The following is a 7,055-nucleotide window of genomic DNA, read 5'->3' on the forward strand; positions in this document are numbered from 1 at the left end:
TGTTAAAGCGCAGTCACTTAGGAAATAAAGAAATAACCCAAGGCTTTGGTCGTTGACTTTTTGATATTTCCAAGGGATTAAATAATATTAAACTGGAAGTAGCCATTGGACAGGCTGGGCATACAAATTTGAATTTTTGGCGGGAGACAAAATATGTAACAATAAACTAAAAATCAATTTTATAAAAAAGAATTGTAGAAGATATTAATGTAGAAAATATATGAATGTTATAAATAAATTTAATGGTTTATTTTTAAAGTAATCTTGACAACTAATATAATTTTAAATTAAAATTTATTTTATTTTTCTTAATAAATTTTATTGGAGAAGAATTAAATTTGGTTCATTTAGATGTTAGAAATCTATTTGTATTCATACTTTTTATAATGTTTTTAAAAAAATTACATGTGAATTTTTAATAATGTTTTTAACTATCTATAAGAAATCCATACAAAGCATTGAGTGAGATTATACTATACACTTAAAGTTTAAGATAGGATATAAAAAGTTGCATAAATTTGTACACAAAAGAGAATAAATAGTAGATTAAACATAAAAAACTTAGGTAGATGAAATGATTCATGAGTCAATGAAAAAGAAAAAGTATAACAATCGGTGTTTAATATTTTCCAAAAAAAATAAATTATAGCTATAATATTTTATCTAATTATAGTTATTATTATAATTATAATGTCAGTTGTAGGCAATAACTCTTGTCTGGGAGGTCTTGGCTTCGATTGTACTCAATCTTAACTAATAATAAAAATAATTACTCATAACAAATAATAATTAACCTTGGCTTCAGCTTCTTACCCATAAAAAAAATTATAATGTTAATTATATTATTTTATAATAATAGCGAATATTTTAAAGACAAATAAATACCTTTTTAAAAATAAACATGATTATTAACTTATGTATAAATAGTAAACCAAAAATTACAATTAGTTTTTCAATTAATATTTTACAAATTTATAGATTTGAAACTTATTAAATTTACATTATAACACAATATGTAGAAAACATAAGGCAATAAGGTAGTTGATTCTAAAATATTATTTCATTTAAATCATTTTAGTTGTATAAAATCTTAAGAAATTTAAAGATAAATAGTTTTGATCATATTATTAATTAAAATTTTATCATTTACATTAAAAAAAATTACGCTTTAAAAAAAATTAATTAAATTCTAAAAAGATAATTAAAATAAGCAAAGTAAAATATAATTAAGAATTAGAAAATAGAAAAACTAAAAAAAGTACATAGTATGTAAGTTATAAATTGAAAAATGGAAAAATTATAGAAAAAGATAGATTTTACAATTATAAAAAATACAAAAGACAAATTTTAGAATTATTTAGAAGAAATGAAGTTTCTTAAATTAAATAATCGAGAGAACAAAAAAGGTACAACATCAAAAGAGGGCGGGGAGGTGAGCCTTAACCACCAAGTTCAAAGTCCAACTATCAGCCAGAATCAGCCAACTAACACATTAAGTAGAAGTTCTAACAAGATTACAATCCTATTTTTAATAATATAGGAGTATATTAATAATATGAGAAATACGAGATTACAATTGAATATGAGAAATATTTAATATACAATCGACATCAAATTTTATAGTAAACTAATATAAATACTTATTATAAAAATAATATTATTATTAACATACTATATAAATATTTTAAATCTATTAAAAGTTTGTTAAAATACAATAATATTTAAATTAGATACATATTATTAATAAAATATATGAATAGTAATTATTAAAAATTTATTTAAATTAAACACATTAAAAAGTTAATAAATGGATCATAAATAATCATAATAATTTAAATTATCTATTACAATAGTTCATTATAAAAATAATAATATTATTAACATATTATATAAATATTTTAAATCTATTAATATTGTAGGGTTTATAATATTATAACAATTCAAAATTGAAAATAGTATATATATTTTAACTTGAAAATATCTAACCCTACAATATTATCATGAAATGAGTATAACGTGACAATTTAAGTTTTAAAATTATATAAATGAAATTAACAGCCCTCATTTTTAAAACCAAAACTACTAACATATAATATGATTTTTGTTGGGTGTCAAGATAGGAGATTAATAATATTTCTCATATTCAATTGTGAAGAAAAAAATGGCGTGCGAAAATGGAAGTCGAAACTACGGATTTTGGAAACAGCGCATAACAGACAATCAAGGAGGACGGAAGTGTCAGAGGAGTCGGGTGACGGAAATGTTAACGGTACGGTGCAAATATGTTGCACCATAGCCGGTGCCTCCATTGCATGGCAGAGCAGCCTGGCACGAGGAGCATTGGGCACAGCTATCAACAGTGCATAAGTTGCACGGTAGCCAGTGCCATAAATGACCATCAATGCTCGAAAAACTGCCCGAAGGGACAAACTACGAAAAAATTCAAACAAATCCAATAAAAAAGGATCACGGGTCTTGAAAACTCTGTCGGCAGCCACAGATACCCTGCATTCAGGTCTTCTAGAAAAAGAGGTCGCAGATCCAACCGTCGGGCAACTGCCCACCATTGAATGTGCCTTCCATCACTGACGTGAGGTTGATTCGTGGTTTGAATAGTGATTGTGTAGGGGTACCGGTAACAGCTACCGGACTACATGTAGCAGTCACTAACCTGCGGCTGAGACAAAAGATGTGTGGGCACAAAAATGTTCCCATGTTGAAACCAAAACCACCATTTAAAAAATTGAAACTGTGGCAAAAAGTTAAAAATCCCATAGATGGGAATGCATATGAAGGCCGAAATTGGAGGGCCCATGATCGGTAATATGGACGAAGAGACTCTCACTCCACCAATGATAAACTCCCCCTCCACAATGAGAAAAGTAGCACCGAACTCTCTGATAAAATAGGACCCTCTGGCCTCCAGCTTGAAATGCCTTCCCAAGGTACATGTACCCATCCACTGAATGCACAAGGTGGGTTAATCACCAGTCATAGCACACCCTCTATGTAACTTGGCGACTCTCACTTAGCATAGCTCGACCAGCCCATGCCCAACTCACACTTACCGATCTGACTTGGAGCTGACTTGAGCCCTGTCTGCACATGTAAAGGGCCTAAAAAAATCTCCAGGAATTGGAGATAGGGAACCACCAAGATAGATAGTATAGTCCCAAAAATGGGCTTTGAGAGCTGATGCGGCACAAATGAGCACATGAATTCTGCATTAGACAAGTAGTGAGACCTCTGTTTGCGGGCGCTGGCTATGCAGCAGAAAATATGCACTTGATTTGACCATTTCTGTAATATATTAATTAATTTAAAAGTTAGAGAACCACTATTAAGTAACTTTTAAATTAATTAATAAATTACAGATATGGTCAAATCAAGCGCATATTTTTTGCTATTTAGCTAAGGGCCTATTTGCGCACTGGAAATCAAAACTCTCCAAAGTGAACATAAACAACAGAGCTGATGGTGGAGTCAAATCAAATAATATATACTACATATTACTCTACTCTACTTCATTCTATTTACTTTCATGTTGTCAGTTTGGATAGGTGCATTTTTGTTTAGAGCTTATGGTGCGTCCCTTTATCATCTAGCGTAGCTAAACCTACACCACTGAATTATTTTTCAGACCATCCCATTTCAGCATCAAATGATTGTATACAATAGATCCCCTCTTGCAGAGTAATTTCATTTCTGCAGCTTGTTTTGGTCGGCGAGGATGAGTGGTTCGAAGAAGCCTCATGTTGTGGCGGTGCCATTTCCAGCACTTGGTCACCTCATTCCTTTCTTCGACCTCGCTAAGCTTCTCGCTTCCAACGGCCTTGTCGTTAGTTATGTCACAACACCTGCTAACGTTTCCCTCCTCCACGAACATCTTCCTCAAGTTGATCTTGACATTCACCTGGTTGCTCTTCCTACGCCCGCCGTGGAAGGATTACTTGGACGAGAAAGGTACGATCTTCTTCCCGTGGAGTCGATTAGCCTCATCTTCGAGATGATGGAAAAACTTCAATACCCTTTCAACACTTGGATGGAGGATCAAATCAACCTACAAAAAGCGGCAGCAGCACCTCCGGTGTGTATTATCTATGATTTATTCATTAGGTGGGCTGTCGACACGGCCCAAAAATTTAACATTGCTACTTTTCTGTTCAATATCTGTGGCGCCTTCTCAATGACACTGATGCATTCGCTTTCATGTTCGATACTGCAAAACGCGTTGGAGAAAGACGAGGAGGGCGGTCTTGTGGTGAGCTGCAATTTGTCTCGTCCTCTCAGATTGTCTAAACATGAGGTATCCCTTTATTCCTCAATCCAGACCTCTCAAACCCCATTCAGCTCTTCTGTTACCAGCGTTTCCAGGAGATGGGTAAAGGATCGGGAACGCTGGTCAATACATTCAACGGGATCGAGGATTCCTATGTCGAGCACTTGAAAAATTTGATGGCAAAACCAGTTTGGGCCGTAGGCCCTGTGCATCAACAAAATTTGAATGGCAGAGCAGGGAACGTTAACAGCAGAGGGAAAATGGTGGACATTGATGAAGCGGGGCTCCTTTGCTGGCTGGATTCGAAAAGTCCTCACTCCGTTGTGTACATTTCGTTCGGAAGCCACAACGTTTTATCAGAAGAACAAACACATGCCTTGGCCAGAGGTCTTGAAGCCAGCGAGCAGCCATTTGTTTGGGGTATTAAACTGCGACCAAAAATGGAACCGGCATCCTCAGATTCGAAGACTGATCATACTGGCACGTATTTGCCGGAGGGTTTTCTGGAGCAGACAAAAGAGAGAGGGTTAATCATACGCGGTTGGGCGCCACAACTGGTAATTTTTTCCCATGTTTCAGTGGGCGCCTTCTTAAGCCACTGTGGATGGAACTCTTCGCTTGAAAGCATTTCTCTTGGTGTTCCGATTCTCGCATGGCCCATGTTTGGAGATCAACACTTCAATTCTAAGCTTTTTGCAGAATTGGGTATAGGAATCCAGTTGTGCGAACACACAGATGGAAATCCAGTGGAGAAAAGGGTTAGGGAGGGTTTGAGAATGGTTCTGGAAGGAGAAAAGGAAAAGAGATGAGAGAGCGCGTAGAGAAATTGAAGAAGACGGCTGCAAATGCTGTCAAACAGAAAGGATCTTCAGTCGCAGATTTGACAGCTTTTGTAAGTCACTAGTATGAGCTTAATAAAAAGCCGACAAAGGACTAGAGAGAGGTAGAACAAAATCCAACGAATCCAAGTAGTGGATAGGGGAAAGATCCAGAAGTCGTCAAAGCTGTCTTTATGTGTTAAGAATTTTTAAATAGTAAGTTGGATTTTGTTAATTTTTATTGTGCATTTCTGTAGGTAAGTGTAGTACTTAAGATACTTAAGATTTAGGCTTGTGGATATTCAGGGATTTTTCTGTATAGTAACATGGAGTATAAAGTGATCAAAGTGTGTCATTACAAAACACTCTCCTATCTATTATTGTCATGCATCAAATATAATTCACTCAAAATATATCATTATTTGTGGTTAAATATTCACTAGTATTTATGAAATGTCTCAATTGTGTTGCACAAATTAATCAATCACCAACCAAAAAAGTTTTTAAAAGACTAAAAAGAGACTCTCATGTGATGCAGAGATAAACTCAACGGAAGCAAAAACAAAAGGAACCAGCACCAAAAAGAGATAGATAACGATATTCTTCTAATTGATTCATCAAATGCACAATATATACACTTGCTCTCTTAAAGATTTCTTCTTCCCGTAACATCGTATCCAAAAACTTGACCTAAACCTAAACTTTAAAACTCTATTTATACTTGCTCGGATGGTCTATGGAACATTCTAGATTATTACAAAATAGGAAAACTAACCCAAAGAGGCTTCCCACCAAAACGGCTTACAAAATACTCTAGATCAATATAGAACAGGGAAGAATGACCCCACAATGGTCTAAACAAATCCCAAGAAAAGATCTTAAATTTCTAGTGCTCGGTAAATTCTGCAACTCAGTAGAGTTTGAAATGTGGCAACATGTACAATCTTTATGTGCATGCTCCTACACCATATTCTTGGAGACAATAGAATCCAAGTCCCTTGGATTGTCCTTCCTTTTTCTTGTCTTCCAATTCCTTGGTATTTGTTGTTTGTATTCTAGCCAATTAACTAAGTCAACTTTCATATTTTCATAAACCTCTTCCACATAAGAATTTAGGTAGAACTCCTGTAAACTTGCAATAAATGGATTAGAGAAAACAATTGGGACCTCATCATATATGAATTCATCAATTTGGTTCACTATAGGAACCTTTGCATCCTTTTTTTCAATGTCTTTATGCTTCAATATCTTCATGCTTGGAGAAAAATTCAGCACTATTTGATCCTTATCTATCCTCTTAGCTTCATCATAAGTCTTCATCCTTGCTGCAACTATTATCCTTTTGATAGGCCATACCACTTTCTTTCTTAACTTCAAAAGCCATCTCTTGGCTCCATCAAGAACCAACACATCCACCACTTTTTCCATCTTTATGAATCTTTTCATCACAAGGCTCATCGACAATTACCACTTCAACCTCTTTCCTATCTTCAAGAACCTTTTTATCATAAGGTTCATCAACAACTATTTTCTACAAACATTTTATATCAGCATCAATTTGTTCATTTTGTCATTCCAATGGACAAGTCTTCTCTTCATTGGCAACCAAGTTCTCTATTCCATCTTCACAAACTTTTGTAATCTCAATGGATTGTTTCTCCAAATCACTATTTTCTTTTACCATTTTTTTCTTCAACTCCTCTTTTAGTCTCACTAAATTTTCTTCCCTTTTTTTAAGTTCCCTCATTAGGAATCTCATTTTCTCTTCTATCTTTTGATTCATTCTAGCTTCCTCTTCTCTTTTCTTTTTTTTCTCTTCCTCTCTTTTTTTTTTTTGAAAATCACAATATGAAACCCATGCATCTAAAAGTATCCTCTTATCATGAGATAAATCTCCTCTTGTGACCATTTTCTCCTATCTAGGTTCTCTCCACTCAACCTGGTCTTGTGGCCACTCT

At 34.2% G+C, this 7,055-nt stretch overlaps 1 pseudogene; it reads left to right on the top strand.

Moving 5' to 3' along the window:
* Positions 1-3,539: 3,539 nt before the first annotated feature.
* On the top strand, positions 3,540-5,336 carry LOC149579729 (scopoletin glucosyltransferase-like; annotated as a pseudogene).
* Positions 5,337-7,055: the final 1,719 nt, after the last annotated feature.

Source organism: Cupressus sempervirens, chromosome 1 (assembly GCF_028749045.1).
Source record: "Cupressus sempervirens isolate cs-2001-9-10 chromosome 1, ASM2874904v1, whole genome shotgun sequence".
Classification (NCBI taxonomy): domain Eukaryota; kingdom Viridiplantae; phylum Streptophyta; class Pinopsida; order Cupressales; family Cupressaceae; genus Cupressus; species Cupressus sempervirens.